This window comes from Delphinus delphis, chromosome 12 (assembly GCF_949987515.2).
Source record: "Delphinus delphis chromosome 12, mDelDel1.2, whole genome shotgun sequence".
Classification (NCBI taxonomy): Eukaryota; Metazoa; Chordata; class Mammalia; order Artiodactyla; family Delphinidae; genus Delphinus; species Delphinus delphis.
In genome coordinates, this window is record NC_082694.2 from 13,875,317 (window position 1) to 13,898,343 (window position 23,027).

Genomic DNA, 23,027 nt, shown 5'->3' on the forward strand with positions numbered 1-23,027 from the left:
AGAATCTGTGATCTAGACCCTAAAGCCTATGTGTCACTTTTCCATCAGCTGTCAGGATGTTGGTGAACTCGTCTATGGAAATAGATGTCATTTTTATGAAAAGTGAGCATTTTGGGACCCTTATATATGTTGTATCGGTTCTTTAAAACGTTTAGTTTTACAGAGAAACTTTTTTTTTTATAATAAAGATATTCAACTCACCATGAAAAGCATAAGAGACTTAGAAAAATAACTAAGACCTGCTTATAGTTGAAGGCCCAACTACACAAAAGTTGGATTTGAAGGTTGTCCCTTATCTATTTTCTGACAGCAAATGTTGCAGGATTGTTTGTTTATATTAATGTAAGTTTCAATATATGTTAATTATGAATAGAACAAGCCTAGAAAGTGATAAAACCAATTCACACTCAACTTGTCAAAAGAAATAGTAATAAGCTTCTTCCCTTAAGTGAAGCATGTTAACCTCTTCCCCACCCAGGTTCTAAAGTAATTCATAAGTAGACAAGAGGTATGTGGAACATGATGTATTATCTTTATTACTAATAACACTCATTCTCTAATTTCAGCCTTATATCTGTGTAAAAGAGGGCTTCCTTACACTGAGCCCCATAATGATACAGACATACGCATCCAGCTGCAGACAGCACTGGACCCAGACTGTTTTGCCGCCTGCCCTTGTAAGACTTATGGAGAAATGGGGCCCAATGCATGCTTTCTGTGAGCAGCTTATTCCCAAAGAGAGGGGAGAAAGTGCTACTCATGCTCACTTCTTTGTCCCAAACTCAAGCAAGTCATCACACCTCTACCAATCTAGGTCCAACCAGGAGACGGAACACGGTAAATTTAACCAGAATTGTTAAGCTATAATAGAGTGAAATACAATTACCCCTCTGTATCCACGGGTTCTGCACCCCGGATTCAACCAACCATAAATTGAATTGCAGTAGATTGAATCCTCGGATGCAGAATCCTCCAATGTGGAGCCCCGGGGTACTGAGGGCAGACTGTACTACTCCATTTTATATAAGAGACTTCAGCAATCGCAGGGGACTGGGGGGGCAGGGGGAGCCTTAGAACCAATTCCTTGCTCATGCTGAGGGATGACTGCGTGTTGAGAACTCTTAACAGTACCCTAGGGCAGAGGGACAGTACCCAAGGAAAGGCAAGCTTGGAAGAGGATCCCCCTCTGGCATTCATACCTCTGATGGAATAAAATGTAAAGGCAGGACAAAAAAAATTAAACACAGAATTCTGTTCGGGCCTTCTCTCTCCCTAATGCCCAGTGTGCATCTGCATTACACATTAAGCAGACCTCCTCAAATCTTCACGATCTAAAACAGAGAGAGATGATAAGTATTTTAGCTACTCAAAACTTGAAAGAGATACTCGTTATATATCTTCTCGCCGTAGATCAGAGAGAGAGCGAAGGCGGAGCAGGTCTCGTTTAAATCTGACAGAGGTTCTAGAACTATTTCATCCTATTCTCGGTCAGAACGATCCCATTATGACGACTCTCATTATGATGGTCGTTACCGTAGGAGTTCCCCTTATCGAGAGGGCACGCTAGTCTCGGCCATACACAGATAACAGGTCAAGACAAAGTTCTGACTTGGATGGCTAGTACAAGAAGACATACTCAAGGCGCACCTCGTCTCCTCCTTGCTCTTACAGAGACCTAAGGACGCCATCCTCCTATTCTAAATCTGATGGAGACTGTAAAACTGAGTCCTCTTACTTAGAGATGGAAGAAAGAGGAAAGGATTCTTCAAAATTAGAAGGAGAATCCAAAAGGACTTCAGAAAATGAAACAATGAAAAGATGTTATTCTCCCACTAATGAACAGGGATTCCGACGCGGGTCATCATATTCCAAGCACGGTAAGAGTGCTTCCTGTTATAAATCTGCCCCCTTCAAAACCTGCACCCAAGTCTGATAAATTTAAAAATTCTTTCTGTTGTACAGAATTGAATGAGGAAATCAAACAGTCTCATTGTTTTAGTTTACAGACTCCTCGTTCAAAAGGTAGTGAATTAAGAGTGATTAGTAAAGTTCCTGAAAGAGAGAAGATTGGGTCTCCTCCATCAAATCGATTAAATCATTCACCTACTTTTAAAAAGCTAGATGAATCACCTGTTTTTAAGTCTGAATTTATAGGACATGATAGCCATGATAGTATTAAGGAATTAGACTCTTTATGTAAAGTGAAGAATGATCAATTAAGAAGTTATTGTCCCACCGAATTTAATATAAACGGATCTCCTGGGGCAGAATCTGATTTGGCAACATTTTGCACTTCTAAACGTGACACTGTTTTGATGTCTTCTGATGACAGTGTGACTGGATCAGAGGTATCCCCTTTGGTCAAAACGTGCATGCTTTCATCAAATGGATTTCAAAACATTAATAGATGTAAAGAAAAAGACTTGGATGATACTCGCATGCAGCACAGTAAGTCAGAAAGCCCATTTAGAGAAACAGAACCTCCAGTGTCGCCACACCAGGATCAACTCATATCTTTGCCAGTTATGACTATAGATTATTCCAAAACAATAGTTAAAGAACCAGTTGATGTGAGAGTTTCTTGCTGTAAAACCAAAGATTCAGATATATACTGTACTTCAAACGACAACCCCCCTTCTTTGTGTCATTCCGGAGCTGAAAATACTGAGCCTTTAGTAACGAATATTTCTTCAAATAGCTTCATGGACGTGCATTTGAAATCAAAAACAGTTATATGTGATAATGGAAGTCTGACAGATCAGCACTCAGAATTTGCATGTGGAGAATATAAGCAGAGTGTTGGTAGTACTAGTTCAGCTTCTATTAATCATTTTGATGATTTATATCCACCTACAGGGAGCTCATGTATTGCTTCATCTCTTCAGAGTCTTCCACCAGGGACAAACGTAGACGGTTTAACTCTCTTGCAATGTGGAGAGAATACATCTCCAGTCTTGGATGCTGTGCTGAAGAGTAAAAGCTCAGAGTTTTTAAAGCATGCAGAGAAAGAAATAATAGAAGTAGCTAGTGGCCTTCCTGATTCAGGAAGAGGATTTGCTTCCTGGGAAAACAGGCATAATAATGGACTATCTGGGAAATGTGTGCAAAAGGCTCAAGAAGAAGGGAACTCCATACTGCCTGATAGAAGAGGAAGACCAGAAATCTCTTTAGATGAAGACGGTGGAAGAGGACAGGCACATACTTCTGATGACTCAGAAGTTGTATTTTCTTCTTGTGCTTTGAATTTAATCATGGAGGACAGTGATGGTGTAACAAATACCTTAAAATGTGACAGTAGTGGTCATGCCTCAGAGATTGTATCCACTGTCCATGAAGATTATTCTGGTTCTTCCGAAAGTTCAAGTGATTCGGAAGATACAGATTCTGATGATAGCAGTATTCCAAGAAACCATCTTCAGTCTATGGTGGTTGTGCCAAAGAATTCTACTTTGCCCATGGAAGAAACAAGTCCTTGTTCTTCTCAGAGCAGTCAAAGTTACAGACACTATTCTGACCACAGGGAAGATGAGCGATTGGAGCCAAGGATGCATTCATATGAGGAAAAATTTGAGAGCATAGCAAGTAAAGCCTGTCCTCAAACTGAGAAGTTCTTCTTTCACAAAGCAACAGAGAAGAACTCAGAAATCTCTTTTACACAGCCCATCCAAAAACAGATAGATAATCACATGTCTGAAATTGCTTATCCTCAGAGTGATGGGGTTGATAGTACAAGTCATACAGACATAAAATCTGACCCTCTAGGTCATCCAAATTCTGAGGAAGCAGTGAAAGCCAAAATAACTTCTAGGCAGCAAGAAGAGCTGCCAGTTTATTCTCCTGATGATTCTGAAGATGTCTCAAGTAAGTCTCGGCAACAGACCACTTTCCCTAACAGGCCAGATAGTAGACTGGGAAAAACACAGTCAAATTTTTCTTCTTGTGAGATCTCCCGAGTGGATGGCTTCCGTTCATCATCGGAAGAGCTCAGAAACCTAGGGTGGGACTTCTCTCAACAAGAAAAGCCTACTACCACATATCAGCAACCTGACAGCAGCTATGGAGCCTGTGGTGGACATAAGTATCAGCAAAGTGCAGAACAGTATAGTGGGCCATGTAATTACTGGCAAGCCAACGGCTACTGGGATCCAAGATCAGCAGGTAGACCGCCTGGAACTGGGGTTGTGTATGATCTAATTCAAGGGCAGGTACCAGATTCCGTAACAGATGACCGTGAAGAGGAGGAGAATTGGGATCAACGTGGAGGATCTCGCTTTTCAGACCAGTCCAATAAATTTTTTCTGTCCCTTCAGAAGGACAAGGGGTCCGTGCAAGCACCTGAAATAAGCAGCAATTCCATTAAGGACTCTTTAGCTGTGAGTGAGGAGAAAGATCTTTCAAAAAACTTAGAACAAAATGATAGGAAAGATAGAGGGCCTCTTAAAAAAAGGAGACAGGAATTGGAGAGTGATTCTGAGAGTGATGGTGAGCTTCAGGACAGAAAGAAAGTTAGAGTGGAGGTAGAGCAGGGAGAGACAGCAGTGCCTCTAGGCTCAGCATTGGTTGGGCCTTCGTGTCTCATGGAGGACTTCAGGGACCCGGAGCGGTGGAAGGAATGTGCCAAACAAGGGAAGATGCCTTGTTACTTTGATCTGATTGAAGAAAATGTTTATTTAACAGAAAGAAAGAAGAATAAATCCCATCGGGATTTTAAGCGAATGCAGTGTGAGTGTACACCTCTTTCTAAAGATGAAAGAGCTCAAGGTGAAATAGCATGTGGGGAAGATTGTCTTAATCGTCTCCTCATGATTGAATGTTCGTCTCGTTGTCCAAATGGGGATTATTGTTCCAATAGACGGTTTCAAAGAAAACAGCATGCAGATGTGGAAGTCATACTCACAGAAAAGAAAGGCTGGGGCTTGAGAGCTGTTAAAGACCTTCCTTCAAACACCTTCGTCCTGGAATATTGTGGAGAGGTACTTGATCATAAAGAGTTTAAGGCCCGGGTAAAGGAGTATGCACGAAACAGAAACATCCACTACTATTTCATGGCCCTGAAGAATGATGAGATAATAGATGCCACTCAGAAAGGAAATTGCTCCCGGTTCATGAATCACAGCTGTGAACCAAACTGTGAGACTCAAAAATGGACTGTGAACGGACAACTGAGAGTTGGGATTTTTACCACCAAACTGGTTCCTTCAGGCTCAGAGTTAACATTTGACTATCGGTTCCAGAGATATGGCAAGGAAGCACAGAGATGTTTCTGTGGGTCGGCTAATTGCCGGGGTTACCTGGGAGGAGAGAACAGAGTCAGCCTCAGAGCAGCAGGAGGGAAAATGAAGAAAGAACGATCTTGGAAGGATTCGGTGGATGGAGAGCTAGAAGCTCTGATGGAGAATGGTGAGGGTCTCTCTGATAAAAACCAGGTGCTCAGCTTATCCTGGCTAATGGTTAGAATTGAGACTTTGGAACAGAAACTTACCTGTCTCAAGCTCATACAGAACACACATTCACAGTCTTGCCTGAAGTCCTTTCTGGAACATCATGGGCTGCCTTTGTTGTGGACCTGGATGGCAGAGCTACGTGATGGCCGGGAAAGTAACCAGAAGCTTCAGGAAGAGATTATAAAGACTTTGGAACATTTACCCATTCCTGCTAAAAGTATGTTGGAGGAAAGCAAAGTGCTTCCTATTATTCAACGTTGGTCTCAAACCAAGACTGCTGTCCCTCAGCTGAGTGAAGGAGATGGGTATTCTAGCGAGAATACATCACATGCTCACACACCGCTCAACACACCTGATCCTTCCACCAAGCTGAGCATAGAAGCTGACACAGACACCCCCAAGAAGCTAACGTTTCGCAGACTTAAAATTACAAGTGAAAATGGCATGGACAGTGCGATCTCTGTTGCTACCAGCGAGCTAGAAGGCAAGGATGGCAAAGAGGACCTTGACCAGTTAGAAAACGTCCCTATAGAAGAAGAGGAACAACAGTTACTCACACAACAGCTGCCTGAATCTAAAGTTGATAGTGACATTGCTGTGGAGGCCATTAAGCTACCCACATCTGAACCAGAGTCTGACACTGAAATAGAGCCTAAAGAGACCAATGGCACAAAACTAGACGAACCTATTGCTGAGGAAACACCATCCCAAGATGAAGAGGAGGGTGTATCTGATGTGGAGAGCGAGAGGAGCCAGGAACAGCCACATAAAACAGTAGATATAAGTGATTTGGCCACCAAGCTCCTGGACAGTTGGAAAGACCTAAAGGAGGTATATCAAACTCCAAAGAAAAGGCGAACTGAAAAGGAGAGCACAATAACCGAACGAGGAAGGGATGCTGTTGGCTTCAGAGATCAAACAATTGCCCCAAAGACTCCTAACAGGTCAAGAGAGAGAGACCCAGACAAACAAACTCAAAATAAAGAGAAAAGGAAACGAAGGGGCTCCCTCTCCCCACCACCTTCTGCCTATGAGCGGGGAACAAAAAGGCCAGGTGGCAGATATGATACACCAACTTCTAAAAAGAAAGTACGAATTCAAGATCGCAATCAACTTTCTACAGAGGAGCATCGAAAGTTGTTTGAGCAGGAGGTAGCTCAGCGGGAGGTTCAAAAAAAACAGCAGCAGATGCAGAACCTGGGAGTGACGTCTCCACTGCCCTATGACTCTCTTGGCTACCATGCCCCTCATCACCCCTTTGCTGGCTACCCACCAGGTTACCCCATGCAGGCCTATGTGGATCCCAGCAATCTTAATGCTGGAAAGGTGCTCCTCCCCACACCCAGCATGGATCCTGTGTGTTCTCCTTCTCCTTATGATCATTCTCAGCCCTTGGTGGGACATTCTACAGAACCCCTTGCTGTCCCTCCACCTGTGCCAGTGGTGCCACATGTGGCAGCCCCTGTGGAGGTTTCCAGTTCACAGTATGTGACCCAAAGTGATGGTATGGTACACCAAGACTCCAGGGTCACCACCGTCCTGCCAGTGCCAGCCCCAGGCCCAGTCCAGGGACAGGAGTATGGTGTTTGGGATTCAAACCAACAGTCCGTGAGTGTACAGCAGCAGTACTCTCCTGCACAGTCTCAAGCAACCTTATATCATCAAGGACAGGCTGCTCCAACTGTCTATGGTGTGACATCACCCTATTCACAGACAACTCCACCAGTTGTACAGGGTTATGCCCAGCCAAGTCCTCAGTACATCCAGGGACAGCAGATTCTCACAGCTCACCCACAAGGAGTGGTGGTGCAGCCAGCCACAGCCGTGACTACAACAGTTGCACCAGGGCAGCCTCAGCCCTTACAGCCACCTGAAAAGGTTGTGACAAATAACCTCTTGGACTTACCACCCCCATCTCCTTCCAAACCAAAAACCATTGTCTTACCTCCCAACTGGAAGACAGCCCGAGACCCAGAAGGGAAGATTTACTACTCCCATGTGATCACAAGGCAGATTCAGTGGGACCCTCCTACTTGGGAAAGCCCAGGAGAGGATGCCAGCCTTGAGCATGAAGCTGAGATGGACCTGGGAACCCCAACATATGATGAAAATCCCATGAAGACCTCAAAAAAGCCTAAGACAGCAGAAGCAGACGCCTCCAGTGAGCTGGCTGAGAAAAGCAAACAAGTATTCAGAAAAGAGATGTCCCAGTTCATCGTCCAGTGCCTGAACCCTTACTGGAAACCTGACTGCAAAGTGGGAAGAATTACCACAACTGAAGATTTCAAACACCTAGCTCGCAAGCTGACTCACGGCGTTACGAATAAGGAGCTGAAGTACTGTAAGAACCCCAAGGACCTGGAGTGCAATGAGGATGTGAGACACAAAACCAAGGAGTACATTAAGAAGTACATGCAGAGGTTTGGGGCTGTTTACAAACCCAAACGGGACACTGAATTAGAGTGACCTTCAGGGCCAGGGTGGGAGGACGGGCAAGCTGGTAGGAGAGACTCTGGGGAGAAGAAGTCCCGTGGGCCCTCTCTCCCCACCCCACTGTCAGGGCTGTGCTACTGATGACACATCACCCTGGGGAATTCAAACCTGCAGAATGAGCTCACAAAAATGAGGTCCATCTACAACAAGCGGTCCCTGGTTGTGAGCTGTCGGTAGAGGCCATCTGAGGCAAGGGTTTAGGCCCTTGAGACCTTCCCTTCCGAGACCCCGGCCAGGCCTGACACCACTCTCAAGGCTGGGTCTCCTCCTTGGCCGTGCTGTCAGCGCACAGACTCATGCGCATCCCCACCCACGACCCCTTACCCTGACGTTCTGTATTATATTTTAATGTATATGTGAATATATTGAAAATAATTTGTCTTTCCTGGTTTTTGGCTTTTGTTTTGCTTTTAAGCCTCTGCGTGCTAGGATCACAGAAGACTTTGTAAGGATGGTTTAAGTTCTCCTGCAAGGTTTAATGTGTTATCATGTAAATATTCCAGAGCAGGCTGCCTTGTGGTTCCGGCCAGCCTTGTGCTATGTTGATAAGATTGATTTACTACTTAAAATCACTTTACTTGGGCTTCCCTGGTGGCACAGTGGTTGAGAGTCAGCCTGCCGATGCAGGGGACGTGGGTTCGTGCCCTGGTCTGGGAAGATCCTATATGCCGCGGAGCGGCTGGGCCCATGAGCCATGGCCGCTGAGCCTATGCGTCCGGAGCCTGTGCTCCGCAGCGGGAGAGGCCACAGCAGTGAGAGGGCCGCGTACCGCAAAAAAAAAAAAAAAAAAAAAAAAAAAATCGCTTTACTTTGTCCAATTTTTACTGAACTTTTTATGTAAAAAATAGAATCAATTAAAGAAAAAAAAAAGCATAAGTCTATGCCTTCAACTTCTAACAGGTGGAAGAGTTCTCAGTGCTCTCTGAGAATCTGCTTCCCAGGTTATAATACTCAGTTTGGCTCCAATGGAATTCTCTTTTTCTTAACTTGATAGTTAATTGAATTTTGGAGAAGGTGCGGTTGCAGACAACCACTGGCTGGTGAGAACGTTCGCTGGGTTGCCTGTGCCAGAACTGGTTTAGGGTCATCTGATAAACAGGAAACAATCACCTAGGACACAGGCAAGCCAAGGCATGTAAGCAGGTTGCTGAGGAAGCTGGGATGTTTCTGCGGGTGCCAAGCCAGAGCGGACATTGCCCACCTTGCAAAGGTCTCAGGAACAGCCCTGCAGGGGGCAGCAAAGTCAGGCCTGGTCATGCCTGGGAGTGTGCGTGGTGAGGGCTGTGGGCTGCTACAGCATGAAGCCAGAAGCACGCGGTGTGCTTCTTAAGACCGCAGCAAGGTGATCACCAAGGCTCCTGGGCTGGGGCTACAAGGTAGTCAAAGGACTGAGCACTCTGGGTGTGCAATTGGAGAATGAATTTGGAGCTGGGAAGCAATAAGTTCATAAGCAGCTCAGTCGACCCCTTTGACTTCTCAGCTTTCATATGCACCATTCTACACACATTTCAACGCCTGCCCAGCAAATAAACTACATTTTAGCCAGAAACAGCTAACCCTCTGATAAGTGAAGTTCTTGCCCTTCCCCCAGGTAAAACACAAATCCCAACGGTCATTGAATCCATTGCTGCCTATATTAATTAGGCCTCAATTTCAGTCTTAGGTCCCACTAAAGACTACATTGTAAAGTTGACCTCCACCTAGTGTTATATAAAATTAAAATGGGAAGGAGAAGTTAGAATAAACACATACATATAGCAGAAAATATGCAAAGCTACCAGTCCTGGCTTCTGTAGTTATTCACGAGGTCAGAGTTGACGTCTATAGCTTCCACCTTCACCCACTTATTCCCTGTTTTCCTTGCCCACAGCCAGAACCCACAGCTCCATCCAGATTCTTTACTGGTAGAATGATTCAATCCTTCCCTTCTGAATGGTCTGAATCCTCAATTGTCCTGCCTTTTTCCAGTTCCTGTAGCTTTCCATTGATCTTTACTGTTGGCATGGAAGTATTGAAGGGAACCTCAGAAAATCTCCTGGGTTCCAGAGAAAATCTCCTGGGTTCCAGAAAAAATCCTCCTTGCTTCCATTATAAAGGCAACCAATTTCCTGCGGTAACTGAGATCATAACACCAATAGATTAACCTTTTTCACCTGTTGGTTCAGTGGTATAAGGAGTGTAAGATGGCCAGGGGGCAGTCTGTGGTAGGCAGAATTCTAAGATGCATCCCACAGTTCCTGCCCCCTGGGGTAAACACCAGTGTAATTTCCTTTGAGCACTGTAGAGACCTGTAAATACAATTGGATATCACCTTCATGATTATACAACAGTATGGCAAAAGGAATTTTGCAGATGAAATTAGGGTCCCTAATCAGCTGACTATAATTCAAAGGGAGATTATCCTGGGTGGGTCCAACCTATCTAATCAGGCAAGTCTTTTAAAAGCAAAAGTTCTATTCTCCAGGGTAGATCACATGCTAGGCCACAAGACAAGTCACAGTAAATTGAAGATTAAAATCATATGTTGGGCTGCACCCCACAGGCCTGCAAGGCTTGTAGTTGCCAGCCTCAAGACTGAAGAAAGAGCCTAGAGACAGCAACAGAGACATCAGTGACTCATTGGACAAGGGATCTTACACACCTGAAGCAAGGTCCTGGAGCAACACCTCACAGGTTTGTGGCAGACAGCAAGCAGGACATGGCAGCAGTCTTTGCTCCCCGGGGGAGGAGGAGGCTACCATTTATAGGGGGAATTAACCGTCAGCTTGGCTCATAACATCACCAGAGAGACCAGCAGCTGGGGCAGGAAGCAAGCACATAGGCAGTTACTAATTAAGGCCTATAATTAAGAAGATTGGATAGTCATGTGAGTGAAGCAGGTACTGGCTGAACAGGGGATATACAGAGCAAGAGGACAGTCATCTTGAAGGGCGTGGTCAAACACTCCACCCTCACATACCCTGTAGGACCTCCATAATCTTGGCCCGTACTTCTTCTGCTATATCCCCGAGGACAGGTAGGTAGAAGTGCAGCTGCAACGAAACACCACAAATGCCATAAAGACAGTCCAACAGGTGGGCTTTGGAACCAGGAACTTATCAAGTCAATTCTTCATGGACTCTCAGAGGTTGACAATGGCATTTCGCTGTAGAGCCAGCAATCAAACTCATTTCTCAGTGAGGCCACCATCGTCACCCAGTCCACAAACAGATTCCCTTCACTCAGAGTAGGACAAGCTGCAAGGTGTCTAACAGGCACAATCCAGGGAAGATCATGACCATTAAGCAAAATACAAGCAGTAGGGCCTCCCTGGTGGCGCGGTGGTTGGGAGTCCGCCTGCCGATGCAGGGGACACGGGTTCGTGCCCCGGTCCGGGAAGATCCCACGTGCCGCGGAGCGGCTGGGCCCGTGAGCCATGGCCGCTGAGCCTGCACGTCCAGAGCCTGTGCTCCGCAACGGGAGAGGCCACAACAGTGAGAGGCCCGCGTACCGCAAAAAAAAAAAAAAAAAAAAAAAATGCAAGCAGTAACATCATTCTGGGGTAATGCCACCCCTGTCTACGCGTTTTGTCCTGGCCTGCAATACCATACCACCTGCCCACCCTCAGTCTCCACAGCCAGTGCCGAATACTGGAGAGGTGGTGTAACAGTACACAGGGTTAGTATAATGGTGCCTTTCTACAGTAGAGGCCTGGATTCATTACCTTAGTAATCTGAGGTGGGGCTGGGGAGAAGACAGGTGAAATCTGTACACCCCTTTCTGATTCTATTCCCCAGTGGGACAGCAAACCCAAACCACTGAGGACTTACCTACCAGTCCTCAGGGCTATTTATAATATGTTCCCCTGGGGATAGATCCTGTGAAGGGCAAAAATGAGTTGCTGTCCTGACCTGTAGTTGGCAACAGTCCTTCGGTGGTCAACAGCTGAACTCGAACGGTGTTGACTAGTTACCTCCGGGTTAACATGGCGTCAGCACTGGGATAACTGCTCCTGGGATGTGTCCACATGTTAAGAGTGAGTTTCCCACCTCAACTGTTGTTTAAGTAGTCTCTTCGTAGCCCGGTAGCAGTGGGGTTGTAAGGCAGGTGGAAATGCCCCTGTACGTCCTTTGTATCGGCCCACTCCTGAACTTCATGGCCAATAAAGCAGATTCCTTGGTCACTATCGATGTCCACGGGGATCCTATATGTTGCATACAAATGAATAGTGGTTTTTTGCATGCTCAAAGAATGGGTAGGTTTTTTGTAATGTCTTCCACCTGTTGTAATGTTTCGTAGACTGCCTATAGTTGTTGTTCCGTCACACTCTATCATTGCTCTGCCCCCTTCCATAGTTGGGACCAGAAGCCCAAGGGCACTCTTATTATTTTGCTGTTGCCACAGACCTCAACCAAACACTCCCGGGTAACGGGCCATGTTAATTCACAAGTCTGTCTCTGAATTCATATCCCTAAAGCCTGTGTCTCTAATTGTTTAGGGGTGGTAGGTCAGGGGTATGCTTGTATTTTGTAGATAATCCAGGTTCTTGAGTTTTGTCTCCATTCACCAGCCACCCCCGTGCAGTCAGATGAATGAGGAGCACTGGGCTGCTACTTTTAAACTGGGAAAAGACTGAGGTTCACAGGATATCATCAACATAATGGAAGAAAAAGACATCTCTCATGGAACACAGCTACCACAAGGCCCCACATGCTAGTAGACGGCCTCCTCCCGATCACCTCCACAACTTTCTGTTTCCCGTCCTTATGTCCTGACATCTCAGCTCCCAGGAGTTTTCTCACCTAGAGACAGCAACAGAGACATCAGGGATTTATTGGACAAGAGAAACCTACACATGAAGCAAGGTCCTGGAGCAACACCTCACTGTGCGTGGCAGACAGCAGGCGGGACATGGCAGCAGTCTTCACCACTCCGGGGAGAAGGTGGCTACCATTTATAGGGTGAATTGGCCAGATTAGCTCATCAATTACCAGGGAAACCAGCAGCTGGGGCAGGGGGCAAGTAGGCAGGCAGTTATAATTAAGCCCCATAATTAAGAGGATTAGAGAGTCATGTGAGTAAAGCAGGGACTGGTTGATCAGGGGAGGTACAGAGAGCAAGAGAACAGCCATCTTGAGGGCCTGACCATACATCATAGCAAGCAGCTTTTCTGACCCAGTGCTATGAGACTAGAAATGAACTACAAGGAAAAAACTACCCAAAACACAAACACGTGGAAGCTAAACAATATGCTACTAAACAACCAATTGGCCATTGAAGACATCAAAGAGGAAATAAGAAAATACCTGGAGACAAATGAAAATGAAAACACAATCCAAAATCTATGGAATGCTGCAAAAGCTGTTCTAAGAGAGAATTTTATAGTGATACAAGTCTACCTCAGAAAGCAAGAAAAATATCAAATCAACAATCTAACCTTACATCTAAAGGAACAACAAACAATACCCAAAGTTAGTTAAGGAAAGATATCAAGAGCAGAGCAGAAATAAATGAAATAGTGACTAAAAAAAAAAATAGAAAAGATCAATGAAATTAAGACCTGGTTCTTTGAAAAGATAAACAAAATCGATAAACCTTTAGCCAGACTCATCAAGAAAAAAGAGAAGGCCCCCCAAAATAAAATCATAAACAAAAAGGGGCAGTTACAACAAACACTACAGAAGTACAAAGGATCATAAGAGATTACAATGAACAACTATATGTCAATAAAGTGGACAAACTAGAAGAAGAGGACAAATTCCAGTAAAGGTACAATCTCCTTGACTGAATCAGGAAGAAGTAGAAAATATGAACAGATGAATGGCCAGGAATGAAATTGAGTCTGTAGTAAAAGATCTCCCAACAAACAAAAAATCCCAGACCAGATGGCTTCACAGGCGAATTCTACCAAACATTTAAAGAAGAGTTAACATCTACCCTTCTCAAACTAGTGCAGAAAACTGCAGAGGAGGGAACTCTTCCGAACTTATTCTACGAGGCCAGCATCACCCTGATACCAAAACTAGACAAAGAGAACACAAGAAAACAAAATTACAGGCCAATATCACTGATGAACACAGATGCAAAAATCCTCAACAAAATATTAGCAAACTGAATTCAACAGCACATTAAGAGGATCATACACCATGAGCAAGTGGGATTTATTCCAGGGATGAAAGAGATTCAATATCTACCAACCAATCAGTGTGACACACCACATTAACAAACTGAAGAATAGAAATCATATGATCAGCTCAACAGATGAAGAAAAAACTCTTGACAAAATTCAACATCTATTCACGAAAAAAAAAAAGGCCACCTACTGAATGAAAGAAGATATTTACAAAGACAAATATTGTTTGGTTTCACTTATATGTGGAATCTAAAAAACAAATTAACAAGCACAACAAAACAGAAACAGAGTCATAGATTCAGAAAACAAACAGCTGGTTGCCAACCAGACTTATCATGGCGATTATTTTGAAATGTATAGAAATATCGAATCACTATATTGTACAAAAGGAACTAACAGAGCCTTGTAGGTCAATGAGGTTTCAAAAAGAAACAGACAAACTTATGGAAAAAGAGATCAGATTTGGGGTTACTAGAGGTGGGGACTGAGGGGAGGGGGAAGTGGATGAAAATAGTCAAAAGGTACAAACTTCCAGTTATAGAAATAAGTACTAGGGATGTAATGTACATGATAAATGTAATTGACACTGCTGTATGCTATCTGTGAATGCTGTTAAGAAACTAAGTTCTAAGTTCTCATCAGAAGGAGAGAAACATTTTTTTCTCTTTCTTTTATTTCGTATCTATATGAGACGATGGAGGTTCACTAAACTTATTGTGATAATCATTTCAAGATGTACTTAAGCCAAATCATTATGCCATGCACCTTAAACTTATACAATGCTGTACGTCAGTTATATCTCAAGGAAACAGGAAGGAAAAAAATGTTTCATAATATCCCATGCTGGCTAGGGTAGGGAGAACAGAAATTCTCCAACACTATTGGCAGGAGTGAAAACTGTCATCATAATTGAGGGTAAGTCAGTAATATATCAAAATTTGCAACATGCTTCCTCTTGGACCCAGGGATAATTTGCCCTACAGGCACTCTTGCAGAAATGCCCCAGGACATACTGTGTGTGCAAGGAAATTTCACTGCAGCATTGTTTGAAACAGCGGGAATGGAAAGCAATGTGAACAGTCAGTCCATCACTAGGGTCTAGCTAAATAAATGATCATCTATTACTACAATGGAATGCTGTGCAGCTGTTTACGAGGATGAGGTAAACATACATTTGTCTACATGAAAAGACATTCTTGGGACTTCCCTGGTGATCCAGTGGTTAAGAGTCTGTGCTGCCACTGCAGCGGGGAACGGGTTCGATCCCTGGTCGGGGAACTAAGATCCTGCATGCTGCACTAACGGCCAAAAAAAAATAAAAATAAAACAAAATAAATCCCACCAAAACAACAACAACAACAAAAAAGATGTTCTTAATGTTAAATGAAAGATAAAAACATGTTTCAGAACAATAAAAAAGCAGAAGAGTTCTCTTGCTAGTCTGGAAGCAAAACAGCCATGTTGAGATAGGAGGGGCCGCGTGGCAAGGCCCTGAGAACGACCTCCAGGTGTTAAGAGCCATCCCCAGCTGACAGCAAGAGAACAGGGACGTTAATCACACAGCTGCAAGGCACCGAGTTCTGCTAACGACCACATGACCTGTGCAGAGGACCCTGAGCCCCACATGAGATTGCAGCCTCAGCCAGCACTTTGATTTCAGCACGGTGACACCCTGAGCAGAGGACTCAGCTAACCTGTGCCTAGATCCTTGTCCCCCAGAAACCATGGGATAAAGACATTTCTGTTATTTTAAACACATAGTCTCATCTTCCAATTCAGTGGAAACATTGTTGTATCCCCTGGCAGAAGCATTCCCTTATTGGATACTTAGATATCCAAACCAGCAGAGCTCAAAGTTGTCAGGACAGGAAGCAGATATCTGCAAATGGGTTATAAGATGTAATAGTGAGAGAAGCCACTTCCACTTCTGCCACTTGCATTCTGGCTATAGGAGCGAGAACACCATGTAATGCTTTCTGATCCAAAGCATATACTGCACCTGTAAGACAGAACCCCATTCTTTCAGGATGTTGTCTACCAACTGGTACCATCAATGAGTCCTCAGTAAGCCATTTCCCCTCTCATTTAGGCCAGTCACTTCCAGGTGATGGGGGATGTGGAAAGACGAGTTAATTCCATGGGACAAGCCCTATCGCTGCACTTCTTCGCTGTGACATGAAGTTTCTTGATCAGAAACAATGCTGTTTAGAGACTTACCTGGTGGTCCAGCAGTTAAGACTCCGCGATTCCGATGCAGGGGGGCCTGGGTTCAATCCCTGGTCAGGGAACTAGATCCTGCATGTCGCAACTAAAGATCCCGCACGCGGCAATGAAGATCCCACATGCTGCAACTAAGAACCAGCACAGTCAAATTAAAAACAAAAAATTATATTTATTTATTTATTTATTTATTTATTTATGTATAAAAGAAACAATCCTGTTTAGAATGTAAGGTGGTGGATAAGGCATTCTTGTGAGTCCATGAATGGTAGTGCTAGCAGAAGCATTAAGGGCAGGGAAGACAAATCTGTATCCAGAATATATGTCTATTTCCATGAGAACAGATCTCTGCCCCTCCATGATAGAAGTCCAGGGTAACCAGCCTGCCACGAGGTGACTGGCTTGTCCCCCTGGGAATGATGCCATATTAGAGACTCCAGGCTGGACTCTCTGTTGGCCCATTAGGCACTCAGCAGAAGCACTAGCCAGGCCAGCCTTAGTAAGGGAAATTACATGTTGTCGAATCCACGCATAACCTCCATCCTTGCCACCTCAGCCTCTTTGTTCAGGGGTCTATTGAACTAGCACTGGAGTGCCGGGGAAAGAAGCTGACTCACCTCCACAGCGAGTTACTTTGTCCACCTCATCATTAAGAACCTCCTGTGCAGTTGATGGCCTTTGGTGGGCATTCACGGTCTGTGCCAATTCAAAGAGGTCTTAACTAATGTTCTGGTCTCCGCTCAATATGTCCCTCATCCCAGTCCCCATGTGTCACAAGTTTTACCCATCTTGGTTAACTTCTACCTATCTTCAACATTATTTCATCTAGACCCCCTCTCACCCACTTTTCCTTTCCAGGTTACTCTGAAGCAAATTCCAGACATCATATCACTTTATCTTGAATATTTCCGTATCTCTAAAATATAAGTGCTATTTTAAAATAACCACAATACTACTTCACACCATAACCCCAAATCATTTTATATCAAATATCTATCAATGTTTAAATGTCCCGAACTACCTCAAGCATCCAATTAAAGTCCAAACACCGAAAAGAGTTAATATAATAGATAGTTTTCTGCATACAGGTCCTTTGTCTACTTAGGTAGGTTTATTCCTAGTTATTTTATTTTTTTTGTTGCAATGGTAAATGGGAGTGTTTCTTTAACTTCTCTTTCAGATTTTTCATCATTAGTGTATAGGAATGCAAGAGATTTCTGTGCATTAATTTTGTATCTTGCAACTTTACCAAATTCATTGATTAGCTCTAGTAGTTTTATGGTAGCATCTTTAAGGATTCTCTACATATAGTATCATGTCATCTGCAAACAGTGACAGCTTTACTTCTTTTCCAATTTGGATTTCTTTTATTTCCTTTTCTTCTCTGATTGCTGTGGCTAAAACTTCCAAAACTATGTTGAATAAGACTGGTGAGAGTGGGCAACCTTGTCTTGTTCCTGATCTTAGTGGAAATGCTTTCAGTTTTTCACCATTGAGGACAATGTTGGCTGTCGGTTTGTCATATATGGCCTTTATTATGTTGAGGAAAGTTCTCTCTATGCCTACTTTCTGGAGGGTTTTTATCATAAATGGGTGTTGAATTTTGTCAAAAGCTTTCTCTGCATCTATTGAGATGATCATATGGTTTTTCTCCTTTAATTTGTTAATATGGTGTATCACGTGGATTGATTTGCATATATTGAAGAATCCTTGCATTCCTGGAATAAACCCCACTTGATCATGGTGTATGATCCTTTTAATGTGCTGTTGGATTCTGTTTGCTAGTATTTTGTTGAGGATTTTTGCATCTATGTTCATCAGTGATATTGGCCTGTAGTTTTCTTTCTTTGTGACATCCTTGTCTTTCTGGTTTTGGTATCAAGGTGATGGTGGCCTCGTAGAATAAGTTTGGGAGTGTTCCTGCCTCTGCTTTATTTTGGAAGAGTTTGAGAAGGAGAGGTGTTCTCTCTTCTCTAAATGTTTGATAGAATTCGCCTGTGAAACCATCTGGTCCTGGGCTTTTGTTTGTTGGAAGATTTTGAATCACAGTTTCAATTTTAGTTCTTGTGATTGGTCTGTTCATATTTTCTATTTCTTCCTGATTCAGTCTTGGCAGGTTGTGCATTTCTAAGAATTTGTCCATTTCTTCCAGGTTGTCCATTTTATTGGCAGAGAGTTGCTTGTAGTAATCTCTCATGATCTTTTGTATTTCTTCAGTGTCAGTTGTTACTTCTCCTTTTTCATTTCTAATTCTATTGATTTGAGTCTTCTCCCTTTTTTTCTTGATGAGTCTGGCTAATGGTTTATCAATTTTGTTTATCTTCTCAATGAACCAGTTTTAAGTTTTATTGATCTTTGCTTTCGTTTCTTTCATTTCTTTTTCATTTATTTCTGATCTGATTTTAATGATTTCTTTCCTTCTGCTAACCTTGGGGGTCTTTTTTGTTCTTCTTTCTCTAATTGCTTTAGGTGCAAGGTTAGGTTGTTTATTCAAGATGTTTCCTGTTTCTTAAGGTAGGATTGTATTGCTATAAACTTCCCTCTTAGAACTGCTTTTGCTGCATCCCATAGGTTTTGGGTCGTCGTGTCTCCATTGTCATTTGTTTCTAGGTATTTTTTTATTTCCTCTTTGATTTCTTCAGTGACCACTTCGTTATTAAGTAGTGTATTGTTTAGCGTCCATGTGTTCGTATTTTTTCAGATCTTTTCCTGTAATTGATATCTAGTCTCATAGCGTTGTGGTCGGAAAAGATACTTGATATGATTTCAATTTTCTTAAATTTACCAAGGCTTGATTTGTGACCCAAGATATGATCTATCCTGGAGAATGTTCCATGAGCACTTGAAAAGAATGTGTATTCTGTTGTTTTTGGATGGAATGTCTTATATCAATTAAGTCCCTCTTGTTTAATGTATCATTTAAAGCTTGTATTTCCTTATTTATTTTCATTTTGGATCATCTGTCCATTGGTGAAAGTGGGGTGTTAAAGTCCCCTACTATGAATGTGTTACTGTCGATTTCCCCTTTTATGGCTGTTAATATTTGCCTTATGTATTGAGTTGCTCCTATGTTGGGTGCATAAATATTTACAATTGTTATATCTTCTTCTTGGATCGGTCCCTTGATCATTATGTAGTGTCTTTCTTTTTCTCTCCTAATAGTCTTTATTTTAAAGTCTATTTTGTCTGATATGAGAATTGCTACTCCAGCTTTCTTTTGGTTTCCATTTGCATGGAATATCTTTTTCCATCCCCTTACTTTCAGTCTGTATGTGTCTCTAGGTCTGAAGTGGGTTTCTTGTAGACAGCATATATATGGGTCTTGTTTTTGTATCCATTCAGCCAATCTGTGTCTTTTGGTGGGAGCATTTAGTCCATTTACATTTAAGGTAATTATCGATATGTATGTATGTTCCTATTACCATTTTCTTAACTGTTTTGTGTTCGTTATTGTAGGTCTTTTCCTTCTCTTGTGTTTCTTGCCTAGAGAAGTTCCTTTAGCATTTGTCGTAAAGCTGGTTTGGTGGTGCTGAACTCTGTCAACTTTTGCTTGTCTGTAAGGTTTCAATTTCTCTGTCAAATCTGAATGAGACCCTTGCTGGGTAGAGTAATCTTGGTTGTAGCTTTTTCCCCTTCATTACTTTAACTATGTCCTGCCACTCCCTTCTGGCTTGCAGAGTGCTGAAAGATCAGCTGTTAACCGTATGGGGATTCCCATGTGTGTTATTTGTTGTTTTTCCCTTGCTGCTTTTAATATGTTTTCTTTGTATTTAATTTTTGACAGTTTGATTAATATGTGTCTTGGCGTATTTCTCCTTGGATTTATCCTGTATGGGACTCTCTGTGCTTCTTGGACCTGATTAACTATTTCCTTTCCCATATTAGGGAAGTTTTCAACTATAATCTCTTCTAATATTTTCTCAGTCCCTTTCTTTTCCTCTTCTTCTTCTGGGACCCCTATAATTCGAATATTGGTGCATTTAATGTTGTCCCAGAGGTCTCTGAGACTGTCCTCAGTTCTTTTCATTCTTCTTTCTTTATTCTGCTCTGCAGTAGTTATTTCCACTATTTTATCTTCCAGGTCACTTATCCGTTCTTCTGCCTCAGTTATTCTGCTATTGATCCCATCTAGAGTATTTTTAATTTCATTTATTGTGTTGTTCTTCGTTGTTTGTTTTATCTTTAGTTCTTCTAGGTCCTTGCTAAATGTTTCTTGCATTTTGTCTATTCTATTTCCAAGATTTTGGATCATCTTTACTATCATTATTCTGAATTCTTTTTCAGGTAGACTGACTATTTCCTCTTCATTTGTTAGGTCTGGTGGGTTTTTATCTTACTCCTTCATCTGCTGTGTGTTTTTCTGTCTTCTCATTTTGCTTATCTTATTGTGTTTGGGGTCTCCTTTTTGCAGGCTGCTGGTTCGTAGTTCCCGTTGTTTTTGGTGTGTGTCCCCAGTGGCTAAAGTTGGTTCAGTGGGTTGTGTGGGCTTCCTGGTGGAGGGGACTAGCGCCTGTGTTCTGGTGGATGAGGCTGGATCTTGTCTTTCTGGTGGGCAGGTCCACGTCTGGTGGTGTGTTTTGGAGTGTCTGGGACTTATTTTGATTTTAGGCAGCCTCTCTGCTAATGGGTGGGGTTGTGTTCCTGTCTTGCTAGTTGTTTGGCATAGGGTGTCCAGCACTGTAGCTTGCTGGTCGTTGAGTGAAGCTGGGTGCTGGTGTTGAGATGGAAATCTCTGGGAGATTTTCACCATTTGATATTATGTGGAGCTGGGAGGTCTCTTGTGGACCGGTGTGCTGAAGTTGGCTCTCCCACCTCAGAGGCACAGCACTGACTCCTGGCTGCAGCACCAAGAGCCTTTCATTAACACGGCTCAGAATAAAAGGGAGAAAAAGTAGAAAGAAAGAATTAGTAGACGTAGAAAGAAAAAAAAGAAAGAAAGAAAGGAAAGAAAGAAAGGAGGGAGGGAGGAAGGAAGGAAGGAAGGAGGGAGGGAAGGAAGGAAAAAAAGAAAGAAAGAAGATAAAGTAAAGTAAGATAAAATAAAGTTATTAAAATAAAAAATAATTATTAAGAAAAACAAATTAAAGAAAAAAAACTGGACAGATAGAACCCTAGGACAAATGGTGGAAGCAAAGCTATACAGACAAAATCTCATACAGAAGCATACACATACACACCCACAAAAAGAGGAAAAGGGGAAACAATCATAAATCTTGCTCTCAAAGTCCACCTCCTCAATTTGGGATGATTCGTTGTCTATTCAGATATTCCACAGATGCAGGTACATCAAGTTGATTGTGGAGCTTTAATCCGCTGCTTCTGAGGCTGCTGGGAGAGATTTCCCTTTCACTTCTTTGTTTGCACAGCTCCAGGGGTTCAGCTTTGGATTTGACCTCGCCTCTGCGTGTAGGTCGCCAGAGGGCGTCTGTTCTTTGCTCAGCCAGGACGGGGTTAAAGGAGCCGCTGATTCAGGGGCTCTGGCTCACTCAGGCCATGGGGAGGGAGGGGTGCGGATGGGGGGCGAGCCTGCGGCGGCAGAGGCCCGCGTGACATTGCACCAGCTTGAGGCACGCCGTGCGTTCTCCCGGGGAAGGTGTCCCTAGATCCCGGGAACCTGGCAGTGGCGGGCTGCACAGGCTCCCCGGAAGGGAGCTGTGGAGAGTGACTTGTGCTTGCACACAGGCTTCTTGGTGGCTGCAGCAGCAGCCTTAGCATCTCATGTCTATCTCTGGGTTCCGCGCTTTTAGCCGTGGCTCGCACCCGTCTCTGGAGCTCCTTTAAGGGGCGCTCTGAATCCCCTCTCCTCGCGCACCAGGAAACAAAGAGGGAAGAAAAAGTCTCTTGCCTCTTCGGCAACTCCACACTTTTCCCCAGACTCCTTCCGGGCTAGCCGTGGTGCACTAGGCCCTTCAGGCTGTGTTCACGCTGCCAACCCCAGTCCTCTCCCTGCCCTCTGACGGAAGCCTGAGCCTCAACTCCCAGCCCCGCCTGGCCCGGCGAGTGAGCAGACAAGTCTCTCGGGCTGGTGAGTGCCGGTCAGCCCTGATCCTCTGTGCGGGAATCTCTCCGCTTTGCCCTGTGCATCCCTGTGGCTGCACTCTCCTCCATGGCTCCGAAGCTTTCCCCTCCGCCACCAGCAGTCTCTGCCGGCGAAGGGGCTTCCTAGTGTGTGGAAACCTTTCCTCCTTCACAGCTCCCTCCCACTCCCTCCCGTCCCTATCCTTTTGTCTCTGTTTATTCTTTTTTCTTTTGCCCTACCCAGGTACGTGGGGAGTTTCTTGCCTTTTGGTAGGTCTGAGGTCTTCTGCCAGCGTTCAGTAGGTGTTCTGTAGGAGCTGTTCCACGTGTAGATGTAGTTCTGGTCTATATGTGGGGAGGAAGGTGATCTCCATGTCTTACTCTTCCGCCATCTTACCCCTAAATCTCCCAGATCCAGGTTTGATTCTTTCTTGCAAAACAACTTCTTGGGGAGTGTTATGTGCTTTCCTTAGGGGGCACATAGTCTTCTTCTCATGCTGGAATGTTATCGGTCATTGACGGTCATTGCTAGAGCCCTAAAATCATGCAGGGTTGAAAAGAGGGATATCCTATCACTTTCTTCATTTGTTATCTATACCAATATATATTGCTATAAAATACACACACACACACACACACACACACACACACACACATTCTATAGAGAAATTTTCCTTCATCAACAAGTTGGTTACCCAGAAATACAGTTCATGTAGAGAAAGCAGAACAAATGCTTTGTT

The 23,027-nt window shown here is 43.6% G+C and overlaps 1 pseudogene; it reads left to right on the top strand.

Moving 5' to 3' along the window:
- The first annotated feature begins 1,726 nt into the window (after window positions 1-1,726).
- On the top strand, window positions 1,727-7,910 carry LOC132435599 (histone-lysine N-methyltransferase SETD2 pseudogene; annotated as a pseudogene).
- Window positions 7,911-23,027: the final 15,117 nt, after the last annotated feature.